This window comes from Bombus huntii, chromosome 10, assembly GCF_024542735.1.
Source record: "Bombus huntii isolate Logan2020A chromosome 10, iyBomHunt1.1, whole genome shotgun sequence".
NCBI classification, from domain to species: domain Eukaryota; kingdom Metazoa; phylum Arthropoda; class Insecta; order Hymenoptera; family Apidae; genus Bombus; species Bombus huntii.
In genome coordinates this window covers 19,251-30,667 of record NC_066247.1, presented here as the reverse complement: position 1 = coordinate 30,667, position 11,417 = coordinate 19,251, and positions in this window count along the sequence as shown.

The window sequence follows — 11,417 nt, the reverse complement described above, 5'->3', positions numbered from 1 at the left end:
TTATCTAACTGATTATTTAATACTTTAACTTATTTCACAGTAACGTCATCGTCTGCCGTTAGGCTTTTTTTCCCTTTTTGTTCAAACTAATTAATAGTCGAACAGTTATATTAAAGAAGTGTGAATTTAGTCTTAGTTTGCAGAAACTATTAAAATGATAAAAATGGATATCGTATTAAATCGTTAAAGATGTTAATTTACGATAAACATTAAGAAATCGTTCAATTTGATTTTGTTATAATGGAAAAACCGTCTCTTGCTATGTCAAAAAATCGTTACCGTTTGATTAACAAACCGGCATCTTGTCAAGGTATATAAGGAACACGGAAGTCGCGCGCGAGCTCTTTTGTGCCTGAAATTCCGGAGAGTGAACATCGAAGAAGATTTTAAATATAAGATAAATAAAAAAAAATCAAATAACAACATTGCAACCAGTAATTTATAACGTCTAAACTATTAATTTACAACACTTAAGCTATAAATTTATAACATTTAAGCAATTAATTTATAACATTTAAGCAATTAATTTATAACATTTAAGCCATTAATTTATAACATTTAAGCAATTAATTTAGAACTTCTAAACTATTAATTTATAACATTTAAACTATCAATTTACAACATTTAAACTGTTATTTTATACATTTAAGCTATTAATTTATAACATTTAACCTATTAATTTATAACATTCAAGCCATTTATTTGTAACACTTTAGCTATTAATTTATAACATTTAAGCCATTAATTTATAACATTTAAACTGTTAATTTATAACATTTAAGGAATTAATTTATAATGTCTAAACTATTAATTTATAACATTTACGCTATTAAATTATAATATTAAGGCCATTAATTTATAACATTTAAGCAATTAATTTATAACATTTAAACTATTAATTTATAACATTTATGCTATTAATTTATAACATTTAAACTATTAATTTATAACATTCAAGCCATTTATTTGTAACACTTTAGCTATTAATTTATAACATTTCAGCAATTAATTTCTAACATTTAAACTGTTAATTTATAACATTTAAGCTATTAATTTATACATTTAAACCATTAATTTCTAACATTAAAGCTATTGGTTTATAACGTCTAAGCCATTAATTTATAACATTTAAGCAAACAATTAATAACGTTTAAACTATTAATTTATAACAATTGAAACATTAATTGGTAACATTTAAAACATTAATTTATAAGAATCAAACCATTCTTCAAGTAATCAATAAGTCTCTCGCTAATAGCCTAATAGATCGATAGATTTAACGAAGAAGCACCTAACCGTGATTACAGCCAATTAGTTCGTATTATTCGCTACATAATTAATAACTGTATCACGTACAGCGATGCAAGCGGTATTGAAGAAAAAAAGCCATTTTATCTTACAACTGTAACTATAATTACTTATATATCGATAATTACTATAATTTACTTGTTTAACTTGAGAGGAATCAAAGAAGTACCTGACTTTTAAGTAAACATTAAATAAGAATTTTTAATATCGCAGACAGTGATGTAGGTGTTATTCAAGAAAAAAGAACATTTTATTTCGCAATTAGCACGAGTAAATGAATGAATATCGATGATGTAACACAACGCTTAGTATGAACTTTATCTGCCTGATTATTTAATGCCTCAACTTATTTCACAGTAACGTCATCGTCTGCCGTTAGACTTTTTTTCCCTTTTTGTTCAAATTGATTGATAGTCGAAAACCAGTACCAAAGAAATGTGAATTTAGTCTTAGTTTATAGAAACCATTAAAATGATAAAAATGGATATCGTATTAAATCGTTGAAGGCGCCAATTTACGATAAAAATTAAGAAATCGTTCAATTTGATTTTGTTACAATGGAAAAACCGTCTCCTGCTATGTCAAAAAATCGTTACCGTTTGATTAACAAACTGGCATCTTGTCAAGGTATATAAGGAAAACGGAAGTCGCGCGCGAGCTCTTTTGTGCCTGAAATTCCGGAGAGTGAACATCGAAGAAGATTTTAAATATAAGGTAAACAAAAAAAAAATATCAAATAACAACATTGCAACTAGCAATTTATAACGTCTAAACCATTAATTTACAACACTTAAGCTATAAATTTATATCATTTAAGCAATTAATTTATAACATTTAAACTATTAATTTATAACATTTATGCTATTAATTTATAACATTTAAGCTATTAATTTATGACATTCAAGCCATTTATTTGTAACACTTTAGCTATTAATTTATAACATTGCAGCAATTAATTTCTAACATTTAAACTGTTAATTTATAACATTTAAGGAATTAATTTATAATGTCTAAACTATTAATTTATAACATTTACGCTATTAAATTATAATATTAAGGCCATTAATTTATAACATTTAAGCAATTAATTTATAACATTTAAACTATTAATTTATAACATTTATGCTATTAATTTATAACATTTAAGCTATTAATTTATAACATTCAAGCCATTTATTTGTAACACTTTAGCTATTAATTTATAACATTTCAGCAATTAATTTCTAACATTTAAACTATTAATTTATAACATTTATGCTATTAATTTATAACATTTAAGCTATTAATTTATGACATTCAAGCCATTTATTTGTAACACTTTAGCTATTAATTTATAACATTGCAGCAATTAATTTCTAACATTTAAACTGTTAATTTATAACATTTAAGGAATTAATTTATAATGTCTAAACTATTAATTTATAACATTTACGCTATTAAATTATAATATTAAGGCCATTAATTTATAACATTTAAGCAATTAATTTAGAACTTCTAAACTATTAATTTATAACATTTAAACTATTAATTTACAACATTTAAGCTATTAATTTATAACATTCAAGCCATTTATTTGTAACACTTTAGCTATTAATTTATAACATTTCAGCAATTAATTTCTAACATTTAAACTCTTAATTTATAACATTTAAGGAATTAATTTATAACGTCTAAACTATTAATTTATAACATTTACGCTATTAAATTATAACATTTAAGCCATTAATTTATAACATTTAAGGAATTAATTTATAACGTCTAAACTATTAATTTATAACATTTATGCTATTAAATTATAACATTTAAGCTATTAATTGACAACATCTAAACCATTAATTTACAACATGTAAACTGTTATTTTATATATTTAAGCTACTAATTTATAGCATTTAAGCTAACAATTTACAACATCTAAGCCACTAATTTACAATATTTGAACTGTTATTTTATACATTTATGCCATTAATTTATAACATTTAAACTATTAATTTACAACATTTAAGCTATTAATTTATAACATTCAAGCCATTTATTTGTAACACTTTAGCTATTAATTTATAACATTTCAGCAATTAATTTCTAACATTTAAACTCTTAATTTATAACATTTAAGGAATTAATTTATAACGTCTAAACTATTAATTTATCACATTTCAGCAATTAATTTCTAACATTTAAACTGTTAATTTATAACATTTAAGGAATTAATTTATAACGTCTAAACTATTAATTTATAACATTTACGCTATTAAATTATAACATTTAAGCCATTAATTTATAACATTTAAGGAATTAATTTATAACGTCTAAACTATTAATTTATAACATTTATGCTATTAAATTATAACATTTAAGCTATTAATTTACAACATCTAAACCATTAATTTACAACATGTAAACTGTTATTTTATACATTTAAGCTACTAATTTATAGCATTTAAGCTAACAATTTACAACATCTAAGCCACTAATTTACAATATTTGAACTGTTATTTTATACATTTATGCCATTAATTTATAACATTTAAACTATTAATTTACAACATTTAAGCTATTAATTTATAACATTCAAGCCATTTATTTGTAACACTTTAGCTATTAATTTATAACATTTCAGCAATTAATTTCTAACATTTAAACTCTTAATTTATAACATTTAAGGAATTAATTTATAACGTCTAAACTATTAATTTATCACATTTCAGCAATTAATTTCTAACATTTAAACTGTTAATTTATAACATTTAAGGAATTAATTTATAACGTCTAAACTATTAATTTATAACATTTACGCTATTAAATTATAACATTTAAGCCATTAATTTATAACATTTAAGGAATTAATTTATAACGTCTAAACTATTAATTTATAACATTTATGCTATTAAATTATAACATTTAAGCTATTAATTTACAACATCTAAACCATTAATTTACAACATGTAAACTGTTATTTTATACATTTAAGCTACTAATTTATAGCATTTAAGCTAACAATTTACAACATCTAAGCCACTAATTTACAATATTTGAACTGTTATTTTATACATTTATGCCATTAATTTATAACATTTAAACTATTAATTTTTAACATTTGTGCTATTATTTTATACAATTACACCATTAATTTCTAACATTTAAATTATTAATTTATAACATTTAAGCCATTAATTTATAAAATTTAAGCTATTAATTTACAACATCTAAGCCATTAATTTATAACATTTAAGCTATTAATTTACAACATCTAAGCCATTAATTTGTAACTTTTGAACTGTTATTTTATACATTTAGCTATTAATTTATAACATTTAAACTAATAATTTATATCATCTGAGCCATTAATTTGTAACATTTAAGCCATTAATCTAAAACAATTACTCCATTAATTCTTAACAGTTATACCAATAGTTTATAACCACATTCTACCATTAATTCAAAGTAATGATGCTCTTAATTTATAACAGTTGTACCGTTAATCGGGAGTAACTCTACATTCATTGATTTAAATCAATACCATTAATTCGTAGTGAGTGAATTATTGATTTATTTTGTTTCATTTTATTAACGAAATCTATCGAGTCTTTGAAGCACTATTTTATTTCTATATAGCATTATTTTTTAATTTTAAATACAGTATTTAATTTCTCATTTCACTATTTCGTATAAAACCTGTGTTAACACAGAGTGTAATTTTAAGATGTAATTTTTCATGTCTGCTCAAAACCAAGGAAATAACACCATATTCATGGAATCAAGGAAGCAAGTACAATTTAACCGAAGGCAACGACATCTTATCATTTATCCATACGCGCTACAATTGTTACCTCGCATGGTTTCGTTTCTTCGATGATAAGTTCTATATTCAAGTATGATTATGCGTATCCACGTACTACAGCTATTCTAATTAATAAATTTCAATATACTACTACTTCTATATACTACTACTATACTACTATTACTATATGCTACTTTTTTAGTGTAAAATAATTTTACATCTCTGCTCCCAATGCTTAAAAACTCTTTACGTAAATGGGACCCGAGCGTAGTTACCTCCTCGTGGTGGGTCCCGGTAATTGGTATCGTTTCCCAAATAATAATACACCAAGTACTATTTTGAATATTAGTATTATTATTTGAGAAACGATATCAAGCTAAAAACTACTTGAACATAGTCTGGTCTAGATCATCCAAAATAATTTTGGTGATCTCGACCGGACTAAGACCCCCCGCGGGAGCGCCGTGGGACATCGTGGGACACCGTGGGACATCGCGGGACACCGTGGGATGCGTACGCTTTAGTCTTAATTAATCGTAAGGTAGATGCCTATGTTAAGTGCATTATGAGCTCATTCTGTACAACGACATTTATCCACCTTAGAACGAAAAAAAGGAAAATCTCGTCTCCCTTCACTCGCTTACCACACAGTACTTATTGTACTCGCGATTTATCGATTCGCGATCACTCAGTTCTTTCAAACCGTAGCGTGACGTACTCGCTCGCGCGTATTCCGGGTACGTGCGGGTCAACGTGCACTGGACAACTCTTTGGATTCGTAAGTCGCCCCAAGCACACCTCTGTCTTGATGACTACTAGACGACTGCTCGTCGTTTGCCTCGAATCACGGTGATACCTGCGATCAGCAATACTGTCCGATTGGTACTTCGGTACTCGAGCAGAGACCTGCATTTCACGTTCTCCGTAATCCTGTTCAAGTGACGAACCCACGGGGGTGGACCCCACTGTTCAGTTGGGGCCTTGCATTCGTAATCCTGTTCAGCGGCCCCTCCCCGGGCCTTCATTTGTTCAGTTGGAGTGTGTTAAATTGCAGGCCTATTTGCTGGATTACTAGTATCATCGGTCGGTGCCATCGACCGTGATAAGGTCCAGACGACGTGACAGGAATCGGGCGAAGGTCAATGCTTGGGCTTTCCGCTGAACCTTAGGGTTATCTGGTGCACGGGGATACGCCATTTAGGTTTGTTAGTTCTTTCGAGTGACCGCGATTTCGTTCGTTCCGAGCGCGCCGCGGTTTTTCTTTCATCGTCTGATTGTTGGAGCTCCTTTTCCATAATAGCCCCATCTTTTTCTTTCGCTCCAAGTTAGACAAATGTGTCTTTGATACGGAATATTGCGGATAGGGTTGCGAATTATTGTACGATGTTTGTACTGATCGATGTAAGCGTTGTATGGAAGATGAATGCTGCGTTGCGTGGGAGATAGATATTGCGTCGTTTTACGTTTGTAAAGGTGTTTCGCGGTTAGGCTACGAAATAACTATCTCTTTACGCAGGCCCATGAAGTAGAGTCAGAACTCGACATTCTTGCCAGTAGGTTGAATATCGAGACCGATGCATAATGTTAAATAACTCATGGGCGGGTCTCGTGCGTAGTCACCTCCTCGTGGTGGGACCTGGTAATTGGCATCCTTTTCCAAAAATTAATCAGTTGATTAATCTTTGGAAAACGATGCCAAGCTAAGAACTACGCAACAGCCCAGTTTGGATCACCAAAAGCCTCTAAGAGAATTTTGGATGATCTAGACTGGACTGCACCGTGGGACATCGTTGGACACCGTGGGACGTCGTCGGTCCAGTGTGGGTCACCGAATGCCGCGAAAAGAATTTTGGATGATCTACACTGGACTGCAACGTGGGACATCGTCGGTCCAGTGTGGGTCACCAAATGCCGCCAAAAGAATTTTGGATGATCTACACTGGACTGCAACGTGGGACATCGTCGGTCCAGTGTGGGTCACCAAATGCCGCCAAAAGAATTTTGGATGATCTACACTGGACTGCAACGTGGGACATCGTCGGTCCAGTGTGGGTCACCAAATGCCGCGAAAAGAATTTTGGATGATTTACACTGGACTGCAACGTGGGACATCGTCGGTCCAGTGTGGGTCACCAAATGCCGCGAAAAGAATTTTGGATGATCTACACTGGACTGCAACGTGGGACATCGTCGGTTCAGTGTGGGTCACCAAATGCCGCCAAAAGAATTTTGGATGATCTACACTGGACTGCAACGTGGGACATCGTCGATCCAGTGTGGGTCACCAAGTGCCGCGAAAAGAATTTTGGATGATCTACACTGGACTGCAACGTTGGACGCCGTGGGACAACGTTGGACACCGTGGGACACCGTGGGACACCGTGGGACACCGAGGGACACCGTGGGACACCGTGGGACACCGTGGGACACCGTGGGACACCGTGGGACACCGTGGGACACCGTGGGACACCGTGGGACACCGTGGGACACAGCGGGACACGGTGGGATATGTCTTGGCTATGTCGAATTCATTCTGAGCTCATTCTGTACAATGATACTTATCTGACTTGGAACGAGATATAAAAATCTATTCTTTTTTCCCACTGAATCTTGCGGTTATTTTGTGCACAGGGGTGCGTCGCGTGAGTCCATTGATTCTTCTGAAAGATCCCGATGTATGAAATCATTCTCTTATTTCAAACCAATTTTTAACGAATTATCTTATTGTTTCAAATTGAGTTATAACGTCATAAACTTGCAAATTAGTAACAGGTAGATTCAAATACCTCAAAACAAGGTTTCGCGCGCGTTTGCACAGTATTCTTTAAATATATTTAGTGGCGGACTTTTGAATTCTTGCAAATATTTTCCATTATTTAAAACACGCGACTGTAGTGTATTATTGGAATGTATATTTCGTATTCTAATAATGAAAATTCACAGTATATATTCTAATTGCGAACAATATAATTCTTGCAAACGATTGCATTGTATTTACGTTATTCATGAGCATTTGTTTGCTATCGAAAAGTATCTAACAATTTTCAACTAAATAATATTTTTCAAACTTGTTCCAATTTCTTAATAATAATTTTTAAGCGTACAAAAATAGCAGTATTTTCTAAATAAACGATCGATAGGAAAAAGAAGAAAATTGTCGAAACGACGTTTCGCTTCTTCCTCTCACCCCCCCCCCCCCCGCCCTTAAACAACCACCATTTCCATCACTGGACTTTACACGGTTCCTGCCTGATGTTAGTCTCCCTGATGACATTCGCTGGGGTGGCGCAGCATCCATGGTACGTCCTCTGTTTCTCCGCATCGAACGGTGAGTCGCATGCATTTTTGTTCCTCCGGTCACTCAATCATGTCGTAGGATGAAAGGTCCGAATCGGCACGGGTGACCGGTTGTATTACGTAGAATTTTGTTGCGAGCATAGTGACCGCGGGTATTTCTTATACCCGTGAGTAGTAACATTCTTTTTTTAAATTTATTAGTTTAGGATAGGTCTTCTTGCACAGCGCGATTATAATAATTAGTTTAAATACATACACTTGAGAATATATTCATGTTATTTCTAAATATGCATGTTAACATTCCGTATAAATATTTGCAAATGGCAAATATATACACGAATATACCTGTTTAACATAAACATACTTGATTTTAAACAATGAATTAATCGTGATAATATCAAGTCACGTCAGTTTATTTCATTTCGGTTAGAATTTAAAATATGAGTCAAAATTCATTTTTTTCCCTTACAAGAATGTGTGAAATTTTACGTGCAAGAAGACACTTCGCGACAGGCAGATTTTTGAATCAAAGCAATAATTTTGAACACTGCTTCTGCACTTTCGAGTATATGCTTTGATAAAGAGATCGCCTGAGATTATTTCTTTCTTAGTAATATATTTAGAGTCAATTATTCCATTTGATCGAGCCTCAGTCTTTTTCAATTAACGCTACCTTTTTTGCAATATTAGTTTTGTTCTGATTTATTAAATTAATAAAGTAGAGTTACTTAGTTACTATTAAATCAATAAATCAGAAACGATGTAGTAAAATATAAAATCAGAGAACGTTAGTCCGTTAAATAAAAATTACACAAACTAATAATTTTTTTAGATCAGGATTTTCAGGTTTAACCCTTTCCGTGCCCATTGTCAGGACCTCATTCACGTGCCCAGGTGCTACTTGAATGGGAGAAAGACACTGGGCACGATGATCTAGAATTAAGTAATGTAATAATTTGTCAGCGACTGACGATGTGTTAGTGTACCGTGCACGACGTATTTTCCACGTTATGTGTGTGTGTTGTTAGGCCGTGGAACTGCGTCGCTTTTTTTCATTCGTTAAAACATCAAATATTAAAAATGTCGAAACATATATCGATTCAATTTACGTCTCGATACAATCACAATTTGTGATAATATCGCCCACGCGATTAAGTGTAACCACGCTTTAAATGTTGCCGTAAATTAGAATTATAATTCCAAGTTTACTTACATTTATTTTAACGATATCATTTCCTCAGACGTGTTTTATCACGTTTTACGCAATGGTCACTAGCCTTCGTCAGTCGATTTCAGGAAAACGGTACGTACCTTAGAGTGTGCATGGTGTGTGTTAAGCTCGGGTGTCGGAGGCGTCCCGGGACGTCCTCTCTAGTGTAGGACCTTTGCGCCCGAGCGTTTGTGTGAGAACCGTGGAACGAGTGTGTTGGTGTGCCTGTTTTGCCATTTTTAAATATAGCGCTAGGTAGGATAGGTAGTATACTTTCTGGTATGTCTGTTAATTATAAGTAGGTAGGGCCGGGCAGGTTGGCACAGTCTCTGGTCGGGTAGGCGCGTTTTCGTGTAGCCAACTTGTTTCTGGACATATTTGGAAAATCGACGGTGAAACTGGCACGAGTAGAGCATGCACTCGTCTCTGGTTTTGCCTTTCGATTTTTCGAATTTCGCGGTCGCGGTCGCGAGTGGGCTCGAAACGAACGTATATTGCTCGAGCACGCACATGCGAGTGGGCAACGATCACTGCTGTGATCGTTGGTCAGTCCATGTGCACTTCAATCAGCTTCCGCGGTTTATATTTTTATTTTACCTTGGTAAGTTTTTTTTTTGTTTGCGATTTAGAAGTCTCGAGCTTAGATTTAAGTTTCAGCGGGCATTGCGCCCGAAGAAAGAAGAGGCTATAAGCCGAAGAGGCCCGGCAAACTGCCACTCAAGAGGGCAACTACTAATGGCTGCCCATCCTCTGGGTCATCCAGAGCATGGGAAGTCATTATTGTTACTACTTTGTCACTATGCTCGATTTTAGTATTTGTAGTAGTAGTAGTAGTAGTTTGCTTTTTTGGCCGATGTATATATCGGTCCATCGTCCCATTGGGCAAATCGCGATTTTTCCTATTAGTGTTGCGACAAATTAATTACGGGTTGTATTAGAGTTGCGAAATAACATCGCGGCTTTTCATTAGTGTGGCGAGAAAATGATTACGGTTTGAGTTAGAGTTGCGATAAAATGATAATCGCGTTTGCTTTAGAGTTGCGAATTACGATATCGCGATTGTCTTTTGCAATTTTTAGAATTTTTCCTGTTTTCTATTGTTTAAAATTAGATTATAAAAGTGTTAGTTTTCAATTAATTTTATAGTATTGCAAGTAGCAATACCAGAATATTTAAAGTAGCTTTTTTATATAGTAAATAGTAATTTTTATTAAATTCACTATAAGAGTTAGCGTTGCGATAATGTTCCATCGCGAGTTCTGCTAATTTTTCCTGTTAGCGTTGCGATAATGAATGATCGCGTTTTGTTGAATAGAGTTGCGTTCATAAACTGCCCAAACCCTCCGACTGCAATTGTCGGACACTGTTCCTGGATCACACGTACAGCTGCAAGAGCTGTACAAGTGTGATCATTCATCGGCAACCTCCTACATGGTTGCACTGCGATATGTCAGCCCTCCACTCGCGATTTTTCCTATTAGTGTTGCGACAAATTAATTACGGGTTGTATTAGAGTTGCGAAATAACATCGCGGCTTTTCATTAGTGTGGCGAGAAAATGATTACGGTTTGCATTAGAGTTGTGATAAAATGATAATCGCGTTTGCTTTAGAGTTGCGAATTGCGATATCGCGATTGTCTTTTGCAATTTTTAGAATTTTTCCTGTTTTCTATTGTTTAAAATTAGATTGTAAAAGTGTTAGTTTTCAATTAATTTTATAGTATTGCAAGTAGCAATACCAGAATATTTAAAGTATCTTTTTTATATAGTAAATAGTAATTTTTATTAAATTCACTATAAGAGTTAGCGTTGCGATATTGTTCC